The 20,273-nt window shown below is 37.4% G+C and overlaps 1 protein-coding gene across 1 annotated transcript in view; it reads right to left on the bottom strand.

Annotated features, from left to right (window-relative positions):
• Window positions 1–19,963: 19,963 nt before the first annotated feature.
• LOC141443939 (uncharacterized) overlaps window positions 19,964–20,273 on the bottom strand; it is a 215,344-nt gene continuing 215,034 nt past the window's right edge. The window contains exon 5 of the transcript XR_012453094.1: window positions 19,964–19,977. The gene's annotated coding sequence lies outside the window, so the exon portion shown is untranslated. The remainder of the gene's footprint in view (window positions 19,978–20,273) is intronic.

Below are 20,273 nucleotides of genomic sequence, written 5' to 3'. Positions count from 1 at the left end.
TCGTTTGCCTCCCTCTCATAAAATATAATAACATATGTCTACAATAGAACACAAATATTCTTTATTGCACACCATAAATCAATACAATAATTTTACATAGAAACAAAATGCAGGGTAGATAAGAGGCGGTCTTATCGCTTAAAAGCGATCTCTTGCAGACGACCATTTGGATTTATTTGTTTAATAACAGCATACAAATACTTAAATGCGTACATAAACAGAAACTAATGCAGATAGTAAAAGTAGGGGGCCAAAGAAAACGCGAGAAGAAATAAAAACAATAACATTAAAATAAATGCAATTTTATACATACATACAACACTCATACTATAACATATACTACCAATCAACATAATAGCAATGAAAATTGTTGACATAGGCCGAATGTGAGAAAAGGATATGAAATCAGGAAATATATAAAACAAACACAGAAGGACCGAAAACAAGATTAAGGTAAGCCTAAGCCTTGACGAGATTTTGGAAAATGGGACAGGCAGGAAGTTTTCGTAAAATAATTTAAGTCTCCGATTTTTTTTAATTAGCCTGTAATGCCCCACTGTTGGGCAAATGTCTTTCCCCTGGGCTTCCAACTCGTCCTGTCGGCACGTATGTCTGGCCAGTCGCTGGAAAACGCGTCTAGGTCATCCCGCAATCTTTTCTAGGCCTGCCGCGGCGCCGATAGCCATCGTGGAACATCCACTGTGTGCTGACCTGTGTACATTTCTGGGTGCATACGGTATTTTTTGAAAATGTTACTAATCGATTAATAATATATTTTTAGGAATTTAGCCTATTTAATATAATTAGTTAATAAAATATATTTATTTATATAAATATAAATATCACGGGACAATTCACACCAATTGACCTAGTCCCAAAGTTAGCTTAGCAAAGCTTGTGTTATGGGTACTAAGCAACGGATAAATTATAATTATATAGACAGATACATACTTAAATACATATTAAACACCCAAGACCCGAGAACAAACATTCGTATTTTCATACAAATATCTGCCCCGACATGGGAATCGAACCCGGGACCTCAAGCTTCGTAGTCAGGTTATCTAACCACTTGGCCATCCGGTCGTCCTATTACGCTATTTTGACGACCAGATGGCCTAGTGGTTAGATAACCTGACTACGAAGCTTGATGTTCCGGGTTCGATTCCCGGCCGGGGCAGATATTTGTATGAACAATAAGAATGTTTGTTCTCGGGTCTTGGATATTCAATGTGTATTTAAGTATGTATTTATCTATATAAGTATGTTATCCGTTGCCTAGTATCCATGGTACAAGCTTTGCTTAGTTTGGATCTAGGTCAATTGGTGTGAAGCATCCCATGGTATTTATTTAATTAATTTATTTATTTATTTAGTTACCTACAAAACGCGGCCAAAGGCACTTCAAATACCAACCGACTAATATTAATATTATAGATAGGGCATGGATACCGGTATTCGGTATTACCGAAAAACCGGGATACCGGTAATTTTTTTCCCCTTTTTTAATACCGGGATTAAATATCTACAAAACCGGTTTTTCGGTATATTGACTTTGTGTTTAAAATAGTAATAGTCGACTTTAATTTCAAACAAGCAATCACTTTTAATAACTTTTGTCATCAGACTTATGGCTTTTGAAGTTACTTACGTCTTAATCTACTATATAATTTCAAATTTACCGCGCACAAGTTTGCTTTGTTTATTTGTAGTGTAAGCTTTCTCGAAGTTGGACCAACGCAACTGGACCGTTTGTCCCAAGTATATATAGTCGTCAACAACTTCGAGCGCAGAGCCCCCGACTATTGCGGGAGTTGGGACAACATGGACATTAGTTAGACATGACTTTCGTCATGCCCATGTTCATTTTTAGGCCAACTCGGTCGGAAACTGCTGAGGTCAGCGAGCATAGCACTTTAGGTCCTCCATGGTCTCAGCCATGACTACAATATCGTCGGCGAATCAAAGGCGAGTAAAGTACCCGCTATTAATGTTGATGCCTCGTCCTTTCCAGTCCAGAACCTTAAAAGCATCCTCCAATGCAGCGGTGAACAGTTTCGGAGAGATCACATATCACATCTCCTTGTCTGACTCCCCGCAGCAGAGGAATAGGCTTCGTGCTCTGGTCATGTAGTCGGACGGACACGGTGGCGTTTTTGCACAGACACTTCAACACTTCGATATACCGGTAGTCAACTTGGCACCGCTGGAGAGCCTGCAGCACAGCCCAAGTCTCGATCGAAACGAAGGCTTTCTCGTAGTCCACAAATGCAAAGCTAAGGGGGAGGTTATACCCTTCGGTCTTCTGTATAACCTGCCGCAACGTACATGTGGTCTACGATACTATAGCCTTTTCGGAAGCCGGCTTGTTTGGGAGGCTGGAAATCGTCAAACCTGCTTGCGAGACGATTTGTAATGGCCCTGGAAAACAGCTTGTAAACATGGCTCAGAAGTGAGATGGGTCTATAATTCTTCAGCAAGGTGTTACCACCACTGTCTTTTGTTCCATGCTTTCGTTGTTCTCCCTTGGTGGAGGACAGAACTAAATGGCGTCTGAAGGTCCTTAAGGACTGGTTTACCGAGCGAGAGAGCGCGAAAGCCTATGGGCAGCTTTCACAAACCCGTCGTTGTAGTCGTCCACGTCGCTACCTAGGCATTCGAAAGGGCTTTGAAGTTTGAGCTAAAAGCTCTCGGGGTTTTGGAGCTGAGCAGGTTCCGGGCGGAGCGTACATTTCATCAGTAGAGACCTTTCAAGCTTGAAAAGATATTATGCGAAAATTTGGTTGGGAACATTAGTTAGTAAACATTATTAAATCGGCGAAACAATTTTCAGCGAAAATTTAGAGAATCCCATATTAGTCTAATTTAACAATTAACAACGTTAGTTTTTTATTTTAATGCTTGCTCATTAAAAGGGAAGTTTATTAAATCTTGCTTTTCATTTATATTGGTTATATTTCAACAAAACAACACTTATGCAGAAAGAAAGAAAAATAAGGGGAAAATACGGAAAATACCGAAAAAATACCGAAATACCGGGATACCGGTTTTCAAAATTTGAATACCGGAATAATACCGGTATCGCCATCAAGCCCAATACCGCATAGCCCTAATTATAGATTTCTATCGATAAATAAAGGTTACATTTTTAAACTACGCACTAACTAGATTATACTGCGGAAAAAAACTAGATAAAGGCGCCCACATTACTCGTATAAATCAATGCATTATGCGCTTTTAGGGTCCCATAGGCAGAATAGCAAAAAACCCTCGTCCTCGCCCTCGTCCTCGTGATCATGGCGCATTTAACTGCGCCGAAACATCGAGCTTCGTTAAAATCAAGGTACGCGGAACAAAACTGGAATTTAATTCATAAAATTATTTAGTAATGACCGGGATAGTCTAAAATATTGTGTAGCAAAAAACCCTTTGCCCTCTTACACAACAAGGTGTTAATTAAATAACTGAAAACCAGAAAGTAGTTTTCTCAGAATCGAGAATAGAATCGCTACACTATTTGTGTTTTTAAATCCTTTTTCTATTGTGGCTAGTGTAAAAGTTACGAATGCAAAATGTGGCAATTTAATGTTTTACCAAGATTGTATTCTATTTAGATAATTAAATACGTTGGCCGTTTGCTGTCAGCCCATACCATTCATTACTGAGAATTTTTGAGCAAGCCATGATTTTAAATGGGTCTCGAGTTCCCGACTGTAGAACTTCACTTAACAGAATTCTAGACCACTGGACTTGTTTCCTTATTTTTAGTTTTTATAAGGCAGTAATTTTTAAATTTCGTTAGTTTTAGGCGTAGGGTTTAAATGAAAGATAGCACAGAAAAGCAGCAGTTCGGATTGCCGCAGTACTCTAGTCAAAAACTATTGTATTTTAAATAATGATAACTCGTATAATTTTGCAATGGTTTTGATGTCATTTTTTTAATCGAAAGCTAGTTTAATCGAAATAATTCTTAGCTAAGCTTAATTAAAATCAGTCCAGACGTTTTAGAATTATTAAACAAACTTTGAAATAAAAATGTGGGGGGGTTTCCAGCTTTTCTACACTTAAACTAGTCAGCTAATGTTCGGAGCGTTCGGAGCTCGAAACAAAAGATCGGTTTTCTTTTCCTTTCTCCTTTGAATGTTCAGGGAAACGAAGAACACCGACGAATCCCGAGCGATACCGTGAACTGCTTCAACTTTGCCCTCTGGCCCCAACATTGCCTGATTCGATTTAGAGTCGATAAATTAGCACTCTTATAGGTTTTAAACTTTTATCTACACGGGAATTATTATTACGGGGGGATAAAAGTTTAAAAACCTAGAAGGGTGCTAGTTATCGACTCTAAATTGAATCAGGCAATGTTGGGGCCAGAGGGCAAAGTTGAAGCAGTTCACGGTATTGCTTTAGATTATGGCTGCAGAACCCGGCTTTATGGTCCGCAACGCCCTTGTTAATTTCAAATTCAGTTTACACCAGTTAAAGTGATAACAGTGATTGAGAAATTTGAATATCTACTTCATTATAACAGGATAAATGTTACGGAATATTCTACATGGATTTCATGTCTTTTACCCATGAACTTAACCCAATTTACCTAGATTGAAATTGAAAAATGAAAATAAATAAATATGCGCTGCTAACGTTTAGTGAAGAATAAACCTAAAAGTACCTTGTTGGATTCTTTCTAACAGAGGTTTTTCTGAACCGCTGGTAGATTAATGATATTTATAAGTGCTTGTTATAGCTTAAATACGGTATTTGAATATTTTTTAATTTATTTCATAAATCAAAGTTTGTCAATGCGTGTTAACGAACGGAAAAATATTTTTTAACCGACGAAAAATACGGAGGAGGTTCTCAAGTCCACGTATAACTTTCTACAGAGTAGTCCGATTTCGATAATTATTTTTTTATTGGAAAAGGTATACCCCGAAGTTGGTCCAAGTCACCTTTCCATTTCACAGAGTTATAAGAAATAATATTTTTACTTACGAAAATACGAATAATACTTTTACTTACGAGAAATAATACTTGAACTTACGACGACACATACAAGTAGCGCCGTACTTCTGCAGAAAAGCACGTTAGAAAGAGATACTTAGAATATCTTTTGTTCGTTTCTTGAGCGAGAAAATAGTCGATAGCCAATCGTTTCCTCGCTGGCGGTGAGACAACTGCCTAAAGAAAAGCACGTTAGAAAGAGATACTTAGATATATTAATTCTATGAATACAATTATTCAAAATATCAAAAAATAACTTAACTTATCGTGGCCTGTAATACGAGCAAATAATTAAAACATAGATCGTGCTCGTCAAACTGAATAACATTAGTACAGCGACTTTTAAAAATAATGGAGTCTTCAGATTTTTACTTCTTCATACAAATTAAATACTGTAATCAATGTACGCCATCCTAGAATCAAACTGACGTCGCCTGTCACGCTAAAAACATCAAGCCTTTTGCATTACATTGCTTCTTCGAATAAACTTTAAAGGGTAATAAAAATTAAAAAAATCTAATTATTTTTAAAAGTTGCTGAACTAATGTTGTTCAGTTTGAGGAGTATGATCTATGTTTTAATTATTCGCTCATATTACAGGCCACACTCGGTGTTTGAACGTCGAACGCACCGACGTGAATAAGACGACAGTTGCTTAGGGAATGAATTTAATACGAAAATGACAGCCCTTTTATAGGCTGCTACAAAAATCTTAATAGCGCCATTCAGGTATTGTACTTAAACGTGACAGCGACATCTATTGAGAAGTACTAAATACAAACATAAATTATCTTCAAAGAAACTAAACAAACTGATAATGCCGCGTTAAACACTCAGTATAACAATAAAATTATGAGAAGAAACCCCGTCCAAAAGATCTGCCTATGGCAGGGTTCCCATGACTCTGGCCGCATTACAACTTTGAACAGTAAGCGCGATGCAACCAGCTCTTGGGTCCCAGATGCGTCGACCAACCAGGACGAAAGGGTGCTTATATAAGATTTCATGTCAGCTGGCCAAAAAATGTATAAATCCAATCGAAAATACAAACTGAGACATGGATGCACAGAAAAACCAGAAAAAGAGACCAGCGCTGGGAATCGAACCCAGGTCCTCAGCAATCCGTGCTGCGTGCTATAACCCCTACACCACCGCTGGACAGGAATTTAGACACCAAATCGTATCGTATAAATCCAATTTTCAACCAAATCGTTTTTTTGCTTTCCTAAACATTATATAGCTAGCTTTTTGAATAATAATGATATAGGATATGAAAAATTCAGGAGTAGTCAAATACTGTTCCTATCCGTAAATGATCTCGATCACGTTGCCACAATCACCCTGTATTCTAAGAGGGCCAACTAATACACTTGGGCCATTATATTTTAATTTTCGCCCGCTTAAAGGTGCCCCAGTTACGGTATATTTGCGGCATTAACATATTATCTGTATCGTAACTTTGACCCACTGGCTAAGGCCGCTAGGCGATATTGTGTACATATTGACACACAGTAGCGTCTGCAGGACAAGTGCTGAAAACAAAATACAAAGATACTAGTATAAATAATAAAATAATTATAAATATCATGGGACAATTTACACCAATTGACCTAGTCCCAAAATATAAATAAATAATAATACGAATGCTTGTTCACGGGTCTTGAATGTTTAGTATGTATTTAAGTATGTGTTTATCTATATAAGTATGTTTATCCGTTGCCTAGTATCCATAGTACAAGCTTTGCTTAGTTTGGGACTAAGTTCAATTGGTATCAAGTGTCCCATAATATTTATTTATTTAAATGCATTTTTTGTCATCTTCTGTGTGAATATTATAGTCAGTCTATTTAAAAATTACTGTATATCTATCTAATAGTATTTTTTTAGATGTTTACTGTATCTATACTTACTTTGTTTTATATATTTTTGTTATTGCTCTAATTTGTTGTTAATTGCACCACCTGCTAAAATCTATTCCTTACTTCTTCCTATCGTAAAGGTTGCCTGGAAGAGATCGCTCTGAAGCGGTAAGGGAAGGCAGCCTGTTAATTACCCTGGAAACTTTCTCTAGGAACCTCTGTTTTCCATATCTACTGCTAAATTATATTTTTTTTACGAATGTTTGTTCTCGGGTCTTGGATGTTTAATATGTATTTATGTATATAAGTATGTTTATCCGTTGCCTAGTATCCATAGATAGTACAAGCTTTGCTTAGTTTGGGACTAGATCAATTGGTGTCAAGTGTCCCATGATATTTATTTATTTATTTTATGATGATGATGACTGAAAAACTTTGCACATTATCTGATCCGATATCGGTATCGGACGACGATACGATATCGGGACAAGTAAAATGTATGAGATATGTGTCTGTCTTTCACATTGTCTGGCCCGATATCGGATATCGGAGCCGACACCGATATGTGGCGGCACCATCGGACGCCCGTGGGCTGTCAGACGATAACGTTTGTATGAGTGCTATGCGTGTATCTAAATTGTCTCTGTGTGCGCAGAGCCCGATGCGTAGCGGCCATTTTGAGAAGCCGTATCGGAGCGATATGTGAATACAGCACATGGTGTCGGCTATGATGTCGTCCATCGTCGTCCGATACCGATATCGTATCGGATAATGTGAAAACGCTCTAATTGTGACGCTCCTTTAAACACATGCCTTTTCTGTATTTAGTACAAAGATGTAATAATCGCTACAAATCGGCGCAACACGGGGCTAGGTTGCGTCAGAAAGAAAACAACTAATTTGCATTGCCATTGATTGAATTACTCATCCCTCCGCAGCTGGGTAAAACCTCTTCACGCACACACATGCGTACATACATGCTTACATTCGTCTTCGACTACATCCGTCCCACTTTTGGACACAGGGCACCATTTTTAACCCCCGACGCAAAATGTGTTATAAATTTGACCGCTATGTGTGTCTGTGGCACCATAGCTCTTAAACGCGTGGACCGATTTGGATGTGGTTTTTTTAATATGAAAGCAGGTTTTTTAGCGATGGTTCTTAGACATGTTTCATCAAAATCGGTTCAGCCGTTTTTGAGATATTGAACTTTGAAGTGACAAAGTCGGGGGTTTTCCAACTTTAAGTTGGTTAGGTTATTGGAAGTTGAACTTACATAAACCGCACTGGAATTGGCCAAATATTTTCTACTTCAAAGATATTTGGGTAATTTAATTGGTCACATTTACTGTCACTTTAGGCTCCGGAAAATTAGGTGCAGTCAAGGAAAATAAATCGCGTACCATGGTGGAACGTTTTGTGATACTAATGTCACTTTGACATTTCATACACTTGCCAAAGAAATCACAGCGAAATTGAATATGAAAAGGTTCCATCCTGGTACGTGGTTCAGTGTTTCTTGACCGTACGACGTGCGAAGAGAGGAGGTTAGGTTTAATTGTCGCCGCGGCAGCGGCCGGCAAAGCGCCAGGACCTAATTAAGTTAGGAAATAATTGGCCCCGTACCCGAGTTAGTTATGTAAGGTGGTTAGTTACGTACAAAAGGGTACAAACGGAAACCTTATTGCTAAGACTTCGCTGTCTGTCCGTATGTCCGTGCCACCAGGCTGTATCTCATGAACCGTGATTGGCAGTTGAAATTTTCACAGATTATGTATAACTGTGGCCGCTATAACAACAAATACTCAAAACAGAATAAATTAATATTTAATGGGGCTCCAGCTACAACAAACGTATTTTTTTTTTATGGTGTTGCAGATGTTTATGGTCGGTGGTGATCTCTTACCATCAGGAGACCCACTTGCTCGTTTGCCATCCAGTCGAATAAAAAAAAAATGAAGAATTTAACCCACATCCAAAGTTCAGACAGTGGCGTCAAACATATTATAATATAGCCTATGTCACTCCGACAGTTATGATGAATGATACCTCACTATGTTGAAAACCGTCCAGCCGTAGCTACAGAGAGAACCAAAGATATATATAAGATACTAGCTGTTAACGCCACAAGGTCCCAAGAAATAATACCACTGTCTTCTGAATCACTTCACTTTAATACTGCTAAATAAAGAAGACACAGTACTGTGGATTGCTAGGATTATGAGGACAAATAACGTAGACCTTCGTCGGTCATGCGATGAAAACAAGAAAAATCTTAAAAGCATGATGTAGGATGGTGACTGCACTTGATAGTGACATCTCACGGGTGGAAATTAAACTAAAAGTATATAAAATATGTGCAACTAGCACCATCTATAAAGAGGTTGTAAAACAGAACTACAAAATTAGTACATCTCGCACCATCTGTTAAGAAATTATGTAACTAAAATATGAAATGTATGTAAAACGGTTAAACACTAGCTTTTGCCCGCGGCTTCGCCCGCGTGGAAGCTTCGATTTTCGAATTTCGTAGTAGCCCCGCTGTGCGGGCAATGACTCATTTACCGACCTTGGGCTTCATGACAAGAACAAAAGGTCGAAGGCTTAATTTGGTGCGTTGCGACCAAAGTAGCCTGCATGTTACGACACTGTTTACGAGCAAGTGTGATGATAAATTGGTAAAGCACTTCCTTGGTTAATACCATACGTTCAGTGAACGACTGTTATTTCCGACAACTAGTGCATCAGGTCACACTTGTACACATATCATTTATCATTTAGAAATGATAATCTATTTACATAACTGTGATGATCGTATTACTCATCAGCGATCTTGATCGATTATTGTATGGTTAACGGTCGATAGTTATAGTTAATTCACCATTATTCATTGTTACACGATACATGGTTAAACTGATCGAGTGTTGCCATTATTACTGGATTGAAAGTTTCTTTGCGAACTTCCTTCCGCTGGCGTTCGTGTCGTCATAGTGTGTTGTATGTTTTTTATATGTTTTAGTTTTTAAATGGGTCCCACTGAAAAACAGCGTTGCGGCTTGCCGTAACACTATGCTGAGTGGGGTCCACTTTATACTATTCGATTTTATTTTAATTTTTTCCATCTAATGTATTTTTATGTGTATCGAATATCTCTCTCTCTCTCTCTCTCTCTCTCATACATATCATGGCCTCACCGACAGTCTGCTTAAGCACTCGTAAATAGGGAAATTTTTAGTTGTCTTTTTTAGCGGCGTTTTTTTTCGAGCGTTTTTATTTTTATTTTTGATGGCGTTTTTTACGTCGGGAATTTTTTAAATTTTTAATTTAAGTTTTTTTATTTCATGTATTTTAAACTGGTTTTTTTTTAAAGTGTGTTGGATATTCTGGCTGCAGCATTAGCTCATCTTGTTGCCACCATTGCATTGTATGTAGAATGAAATACTGATCAAAAGGAATCAAACACGACATATCTGCTATTATTTTTTCAAAAGTATAGGTACTGGTATTCTTGATATCCTGGCTGCAGCATCAGCTCGTCGTGTTGCCACCACTGCATTGTATGTAGAATCAATTACTGATCAAAACGATTCCAAACACGACATATGTGCTATTATTTTTTATAGAGTGTACTAGTGTGCTGGATATCCTGGCTGCAGCATCAGCTCATCCTGTTGCCACCATTGCATTGTATGTAGAATCAAATACTGATCGAAACGAATCCAAACACGATCTGCTATGGTTTCATCAAGAGTTTATAAAATATATATATATATATATATATATATATATATATATATATATATATATATATATATATATATATATATATATATGTCGTAAGATAGGACTTAGAGAGCCGGGATCCGACCGTAACATGATCAATGTGGGCATAACAAGTGGGATTCGGGCAGAGAATGAAACTATTTTGAAGAACTATCAAAAGTCCACTAATTCTGGTCAAGATAAAACCAAAACAATACGACACTCGTTCACTGAAATCTTAGAAATGCAACTATCATAACGATTCACAATAACTTAAGGAAAAGCCTAGCTAAATAATAAAGAAACGCGTAACAGTTCCTGAGACTGTCGACTCGGGCCAGACTTCTTTTACAAACTGACAATTGACGATCGCTTTTCCCGCGTCCAGATCTCAGGCTCTGTCAAGCGCGCCACGCATGGCAACACTGGCGTTTCGTAAGTGCTATAATGCCAATCCTTAATAAACCACACATAGTAATGACCATACAAGGACCATACTCATATTTCTACACGGCCATCCTACAAGACACACGTCCTCGTGTGTTTAATCTGCAACAATCGACACAATAGCATCATAATATTCGCTCGGCCACTTCTGACCACAACACACACACAAAACAAAATTACGCACACACACACACACACACACACAAATCAAAATCAGTAACAATAGTATTAGACATTATTCTGATAAATTCCGCATAGTATTACTTAAAGATGAGTGAAAACGAGAGAGACAGAAAGAGAGAGCCAACCATTATTCCATTCTGTGACTTAACTACCAGTCATGCTTATTTCAGCAGCCATTTTTATTTTTCTCTTTTCCTTTCATTCTTATGGCTCTCTTACGAGTCATCCCTGTGACTCCGCTACTAGTCATCCCTGTGACATTCTTACAAGTCATCTCTGTGACTTCCCTACCAGTCATCCCTGTGACTTACCTACGAGTCATCCCTGTGACTTACCTACGAGTCATCCCTGTGACTCCTACCAGTCATCCCTGTGACTTTCCTACCAGTCATCCCTGTGACTTTCCTAGGAGTCATCCCTGTGACTCTCCTACCAGTCATCCCTGTGACCTTTTCACGAGTCATCCCTGTGACTCCTACAAGTCATCCCTGTGACTTTCCTACTAGTCATCCCTGTGACTCTCCTATGAGTCATCCCTGTGACTCTCCTAAAAGTCATCCCTGTGACTTTCCTACGAGTCATCCCTGTGACTCTCCTACTAGTCATCCCTGTGACTGTCCTACAAGTCATCCCTGTGACTTTCCTACGAGTCATCCCTGTGACTCTCCTACTAGTCATCCCTGTGACTGTCCTACAAGTCATCCCTGTGACTTTCCTACGAGTCATCCCTGTGACTCCTATAAGTCATCCCTGTGACTGTCCTACAAGTCATCCCTGTGACTTTCCTACGAGTCATCCCTGTGACTCTCCTACTAGTCATCCCTGTGACTGTCCTACAAGTCATCCCTGTGACTTTCCTACGTGTCATCCCTGTGACTCTCCTATAAGTCATCCCTGTGACTGTCCTACAAGTCATCCGTGTGACTTTCCTACGAGTCATCCCTGTGACTCCTATAAGTCATCCCTGTGACTGTCCTACAAGTCATCCCTGTGACTTTCCTACGAGTCATCCCTGTGACTCTCCTATAAGTCATCCCTGTGACTTTCCTCAGTCATCCCTGTGACTCCACCACTCTTTTTTTTTCAATAGTTAAAAATACTTCTTTTTTGTAACATCGTTAGAAAACAACAGCTCCAACAGATACTCTAAAATACAGAAATCTTCAAAATGAATTTAAGATCTTACATTTTCCGAATAATCTGACTCACTTGCCAGTTGCAAGTTGCCACACTCACACCGTCCAGCACTTTACCCACAGGCACCATCTCCAAACGGTTGCAAACTTACAGGTGAGGCTTGAGCTTAGATCCCCTTACACCTCCACAATTATCTCATTCTAAAACATTAATACCAAACCGCACCCTCTCATATCCAGCTGATCAGATTTGTCTTTTTCTTCTGCTGCCATAACTCTATCTACATCAATATCTGTGTCCGTCCACCGACCAACAAAATTATCAAATTGATTGCAAGAATCCAGTACCTCTCAGGAAATGGTTAATTATTTACAGAAAACCATTATTGAAAAACAAAAATAACATTAGCAGATCATACACTCAGAACAAAAATTATGAGGAATTCCCAGCTTCTATTGATTAATTAGCAATTCCACAATGTCGATCAATTTCAGTACCTATATCACTTATAGAAAAGTGAATTGCACAAACCACACATAGCTAGGTCTCAAAAACCTGTGCCCTAACCAGATCACTCCCATACTTTAACCAACAAGAAAGGAAGACAACCTCCGCCTAGCCCTGGGGCCACACCGGACCAGAGCTGCAGCCGACAGAGTGCAATGGAGGCAGTTGGAGGAGGCTCATGCAAAAGACACACAGAACTTATAGACATTTTATAACAAAATACACAGAAATAGTAGAAATTAACTACCAGTTCGGAATAAAAAAAGGCTATGTTGTTATAATTATAACCAGATTACTCGGCATAAAGCCTTGTATGTAACCCAAACACAGTAAAGTACAGTAACTCAACTCAACAAAATTCCAACAAAACACTATTCATTATTTGCTAAGTTTTTGATAGCAAATGTCACACATTTATAAAGAAACTTGAATAAAACAATGTCAGTTTATTTAGCTAACACATTCAGCAGTTTTTTTTTTATTAAATTCAGAAACAGAGAATCATTAATTTGACAACGCAGATGTTTTCCCGATAAGAAGCTAAGTTCTGTTTTTGCATTAAATTGAATGATTTATCCTGTTTCAATATTTGAAGTAATTCAACATAGATTTGTCAGAGTTGTGTAAACTTAGCATGACGATTTTTTTTTTTAATTTTAATTTTTTTTCGCTACTGACAGACCTCGGTATGTAGTTGATTGCAAGCAGCAACACTTTTTTTTTTTTGTATTGGCTCTCAAAAAATTAAGCGACTACAAAAAGTCATCCCCCCCTTTTCATCAATACCCAAATCTAGTCATTGACTCTTGAAAAGAAGTTGATTGTAGTGGAAAAAAACATTAGTAACTAGTATTCTTTTTTTTTTTCTTTACTCGACCGGATGGCAAAGGAGCAAGTGGGTCCCCCAACGGCAAGTAGACCACCACCACCCACAAACATCGGCAACACCAGGGCATTGCAGATGCGACTTTATGTTGTTTACAGTAGCAGTACAGTAATATTGTTTGTACTAACTTGATTTTGTTAGTAGTAGCAATAATTTAGTCTGTAGTATCTCTCTGTAATCTCTCTTTACTCACAAGCAACACAAAACTGCATTATTTGATATCACAAAAGTTCACATTGCACAGAAATCGCGGCAAAAGACAAAACTCAAATAAATCAATGAGCCACATAAACTTTCTTTTTTTTTTACTAAGGAGTGAAGTTTACAAAAATTAAATTTAATAAAATTTGTCATGTAACTAAACAAAAATCTTTGCTAATACCCATCAAAGATATCACACCATGACACTCTCAAATGTGTTATTGAGGCACCACATAAGCTAAAAACAAAATGTTAAATACTCAAGGTTTCTGGGGTAACAAGCAACTCAGTTTTGCTAAATATGTTTTTAATAACATCCAATCCATACATCACAACCATGAAAAGAAGCATTAATTATCCAAAGATTCACATTAATTTCAGGTCACAAAGGTTAGGTAAGGGTCGTAGTAAATGTTTAGTTCTATCTGTTGACATTTTTAATGCAAATAGGTAACATTGGTTGAAATACAACCACTGTTGTATGAAGGCATGACCACAATGCATTGGTAACTCAAGTGTCCTTGTAAGACTGTTACTACAAATTGCAGTCTGCAATAACTGAAAATTACGCTTTCGTCTTTATAATAATGTAATTAATTATGCATCATGCAGACAACACTCTGATATTGCAAGTGTTCATGTACATGCCAAGGAACATGTACCACATCCATATTCATAATATAAAGTTCTCTAAATACACTTACTAAGTGTGGCGTATAGAATGAACTCATTGTTTTTGTTTTCGGCAACCAGTTGCTTAGACTGAACCCATGAGCTTACGATTTCTTCAACGCGTAATTATATTACCAGCACCAGCAAAATATAATTTCCGACGCTAAACGAATGTTCTCAGTACTGATCAATTCACTTAACACAACTCTTGGGTTAAACGGATAACCAAGAGAAAGAAAAATAAGTTTAAAATAGAGCCGAATGATAAAAAGAAAACTCACCAAATTTCCGTTGTTACCTTATCCATCTCGTCATTCATACTGCCTGTAACCGCAAATAATGCTTCGTGCGCTACAAAATAGATCGCTACAAAAAAACTTACTATTCATAGTTTACACCGACTAAAAATTACGAAATATTCCAAATTTACCGGCTTAACTTTGTTGTAAACAAACACAGTGACAGTGACTTTGACGTTTAACTTTTTTTTTTTTTTTTTAATCTGGCTGCAGAGACATTCTTGACAGACTAGAAGAATTGCCAACATAACTAAATGTGATTTAAACTCTCGACCTCGACGCATTTTTATGAAAAGAAAACACAAAATTGACTTTATTATTATCACAGATTTCAAATTACCACGCCTGTACATTTCACAACATAATTTCGAATAGACACACAAGTGTGACACAAGAATACCGTCACATCAAAAAAAACATGGCATGACTGCATGTACTAAATTTCTTTAACTTTTTTTTAACGAATACAATAACGAAACGAAAAAAAATTAAATTCTTTGTAAAATCACACTATTTGCCGATTTAACGTAAAATTTAACCACATTTTATGCGTGTTAGTATCAAAGATTGTGTGCAATCAATATAAAGGGCAGTTGCATTCATTCGTTATTGTTTTAAAATAAGTAAAAAAACACTTTGATAATGTCACTGCGCGTAACTAGCACAATCACAATTTCACACGATATACGAAAATTTAGTTTCATTTGCCCGTTCGGACCACTTCTGATGTCGTAAGATAGGACTTAGAGAGCCGGGATCCGACCGTAACATGATCAATGTGGGCATAACAAGTGGGATTCGGGCAGAGAATGAAACTATTTTGAAGAACTATCAAAAGTCCACTAATTCTGGTCAAGATAAAACCAAAACAATACGACACTCGTTCACTGAAATCTTAGAAATGCAACTATCATAACGATTCACAATAACTTAAGGAAAAGCCTAGCTAAATAATAAAGAAACGCGTAACAGTTCCTGAGACTGTCGACTCGGGCCAGACTTCTTTTACAAACTGACAATTGACGATCGCTTTTTCCCGCGTCCAGATCTCAGGCTCTGTCAAGCGCGCCACGCATGGCAACACTGGCGTTTCGTAAGTGCTATAATGCCAATCCTTAATAAACCACACATAGTAATGACCATACAAGGACCATACTCATATTTCTACATATATATATCTTTTCATTGTACTCGTAGTGTCCACTCTTGTGTCTAATATCCTATCAATCATTCCAAGGTTAACTGGAAGAGACCTTTAAGGGATAAGCTCGCCTTTGTACATCTTATTATCCTGTGTTATTTTATTTTCATGTGTTTTTATGTACAATACATACAGTAATTTAAACCGGGCATTACAACTCAAGAAAATACGCTCGTCGGCTCCATCCTAAGACGTGCCGCGTCCACACTTGCCCCATTTCGGATCCCCTGAATGCGCATTGTTAAGCTGGCGACACACTTTCGCGGTCGATTCATTCGAGTGACATTTTAATGTTTAACTGTAATGGAGATCGCATCTCGCTGCATACAATGCTGCGGTTGCAGGGGTCGGAAACGTTTCATACTGATTAAGGGAACGTGTCAAAATAAATAAAGATAATATTACTCTCGAGAGACATATATAAAGTTACTTAATGTAGGTACAATGTGAGTTGAGCTTGTGCAAGGTCCGCCCGGATTGCTACCACCATCTTGCTCGTTAATCCTGCCGTGAAGCAGCAGTGCTTGCACTGTTATGTTTCGGCGTGGAGAGTAAGACAGCCGGTGAAATTACTGGCACTTGAGGTATCGCATCTTAGGCCTCTAGGTTGGCAACGCATCTGCAATACCCCTGGTAGCTGTGATCTCTTACCATCAGGAGACCCACTTGCTCGTTTGCCATCCAGTCGAATAAAAAAAATTAAAAAAAAACGGTTCAACTCACGATTATAAGCCGGGAACCGTCCCGTTCGCATGTCATTATACTTAAATGACCGACCCAAAAGAAAATAGGGGCATTAATCTTTATAGCGTTCCTTGTCTAATAACCTAACCAACAAAAAAATGGAAAACCCCGACTTGGTCACTTCAAAGTTTAATATCTCAAAAACGGCTGAACTGATTTTGATAAAACATGTCTAAGAGCCATCGCCAAAAAACCTGATTTCAAATTAAAAAAAAACGGCATTCAAATCGGTCCAACCGCTGAAGAGCTACGGTGCCACAGACGGATACACAGACGTCATAGCGGTCAAACTTATAACACCCCTCTTTTTGCGTCGGGGGTTAAAAATGTTTTATTAATGAAATGGAAGACAATTCAAATACTTTTCATTCACTTATTCAAATAAAAATAACCGCATTTTTTATTTTATTTTACTAGGCAAAAGAATATAAAGGGCCACATGGTAAGGACACCAAATTTTGGTTCTCACCACGTATTACTGTAGGTATTATTTAAATTTATAAACATAGACATAGACATAGACATAACTTTATTTCGGCATCAAACTTAAAATAATACATAATTTACAGAAAAGAAAAACATTTGACAAAAAAATGTTATTTATAGGTAGTCTAATAAAATCAATATTTTCGTGTAGGGGCGGTTTATTTGACTGGCTGTTTTTGATTTTATTTATCTGACCTTTATGTAATTGACTAAACAAAGAATTTTCAAAAAATACATAGCAAGATGTCTAAAATACCAAACATAATATTTTGATTAATTGTTAGATAAAGAAATACATGCTCAAAATAATAATGCCTGAGTTATTTTTACTGTGAAATTATAATATGGATTTTTTTACTTTTTTAATATTGAAGTTTAGTGTTGCACCAAAATAAATCATTTCAATTCACGAAGTTATAATGAGTATGATGGAAATAAATTGACATAAAATTCCACCAAAGGTTGTAGACTTCTGTCAAACGCGTTTTCCTGTTTGTTGCCCACGGAACCCGACACTTTTACGTAATCGAGCCGTAATCAAATTATGTGGACCATTAATTCCGAGAATCGCCACACAAATAGGGTTCAAAATTGAATGAATCATTTAACGAGCTTTTATTTAACTTGCTATGTATGTATGTACATGTGTTGAATAATGTTCTCAGTCTCAATCAATTTATAAGCGACCTTTACATTATAATCGCACTAATATAATTGCGAAAGTTTGTAAGTCTGTTTATTACTACATCACGTCTAAACCGCTGAACCGATTTAGATGAAATTCGGTATACAGATAGTTTGAGTCCCGGGGAAGGACATAGGATAGCTTTTATCCCGGAAAATTGCATAGTTTTAGCAAGATAGCGATCAACGAATTCTGTGCGGACGGAATCGCGGGTAACGGCTTGTAGAATTATAAAGATTTAAAATTCAAGATTAGACAGAGAAAATATACTTACATGTGTCGTCACAGGCAAGTAGTGCCATACAGCTGCATAAATAACCTCCTCCTTTTTAGGGTTCCGTAGTCAAATAGGAACCCTTATAGTTTTGCCAAGTCTGTCCGTCTGACTGTCTGTCTGTCCGCGGCTATGCTCAGAGACCATTAGTACTAGAAAGCTTGTAATTTGGCATGAATATACATATCGGAAACGCCGACAAAGTGGTAAAATAAAGAAAAACAAAAAAAAATTTTTTAGATTACCTCCCATGGACGTAAAGTGGGGGTTATTTTTTACACTTTTACGTTTACGTTACGGTTACGTTTTACGTTTTTTGCTTTATATATATATATATATATAAAAAATGATATTGTAACGGATAGCTCACGTCTTAAACCGAGTTTAGTATATAATCAGAATCTTGGAAACGGCTCCAACGATTCCGATAAAATTTGGTATTTAGGTGTTTCCGGAGATAACAAATCGATCTAGCTTGGTCTTGTCTTGTCTCTGGGGAAACGCTTATTAACGAGTTTTAGGCCGAGGAAAGCTCGGTCGCCCAGGTACTAAGCCTCTTAAGCTATAAGGCCGCCTATTGCTTACATTGTAATTTTTTCTCTGTGTATCTGTTTTCTGTATCGCTTACTATTTCTGGTGTACAATAAAGAGTAATTGTATTGTATTGTATTGTACTACAATTTAACATCAAATGTGCTTACATGTCCTGAGCAAATATTTCTTTCTTTGGGTCTTTCTTCATTTCTTTCTTTCTTTCTTTGAATGAATGAATGGTTGATTTTTCTTTCTTTTTTTCCTTTTTTTCTGTCTGTCTGTCCGTCCGTCCGCGGCTTTGCTCAGAAAGCTGTAATTTTGCACGGATATATATGTAAGCTATGCCGACAAAATGGTACAATAAAAAAATCGAATAAAAATTTTTTTAGGGTACCTCCCATAGACGTAAAGTGGGGGTGATTTTTTTTTACCATTAGGGGTTTGCTAAGATGATTTTTCGATTCATTGATTTTTTTACGAAATATTCAACTTTAAAGTGCAAATTTTCATTAACATCCCCCCTCCCTCTAAAATCTAAACCGGTGGGTGGAAAAAATTTAAAAAAATCATTATGATAGTAATAAGTATATCAAACTTACAAGGAAAACTATATTAACGTTTAAGTTATCTTGAGCATTATTTGTAGTTTAAAAGTAAATAGCAGCCTAAGGTATAAAATATACCTAAACTTGTAATATTCCGTACAAAATACGAAATCCTTAGAAAAATATTACTTAATTTTTTCGTAACGGCTAAGGAACCCTATTTCGGGCGTGTCCGACACGCTCTTGGCCGGTTTTTTTCTAAAACCGAGCACGGCATGGACGGAACCAGTATTCTATGATACGCACTTAATCGGTTGTTTATCCGTCTATCTATCCATCTAAATTTAAATAAACTTCAAAATGATTAAATATCTATCTTGTTCATGATTCATGACTGACGGAGACATGATTGAGTCATCATGGAATTACATTAATATTAATCGTGTTATCGGTTGAAATGTCAGTGTGTCAGTGTGGCCGCTTCGCTTGTTAACCGAAAAAAACCGGTCAAGTGCGCGTCGGTCCATGCGCGGCGTAGGGTTCCATACCTGCTAATGAATGTAAGTTATAATTTCGGAAACTTATAAATTGGATAAAAAATGTGACTAAAACGAAAATTCTTCAAATAGGTGTTTTAATTTCACCTATTTTATCAACCCCCGGCGCAAAAAGAGGGGTGTTATAAGTTTGACCGCTATGTGTCTCGGTCTCTGTCTGTGGCACCGTAGCTCTTAAACGGGTGGACCGATTTAAATGCGGTTTTTTTTCCAAAAGTTGGAAAACCCCCGACTTCGTCACTTCTAAGTTCATTATCTCAAAAATGGCTGAATTTATTTTGATAAAA

Source organism: Choristoneura fumiferana, chromosome 28, assembly GCF_025370935.1.
Source record: "Choristoneura fumiferana chromosome 28, NRCan_CFum_1, whole genome shotgun sequence".
In the NCBI taxonomy this organism is placed as follows: Eukaryota; Metazoa; Arthropoda; class Insecta; order Lepidoptera; family Tortricidae; genus Choristoneura; species Choristoneura fumiferana.
Note: the sequence above shows the minus strand (reverse complement) of the source record. Positions and strands in the feature narration are given on the sequence as shown.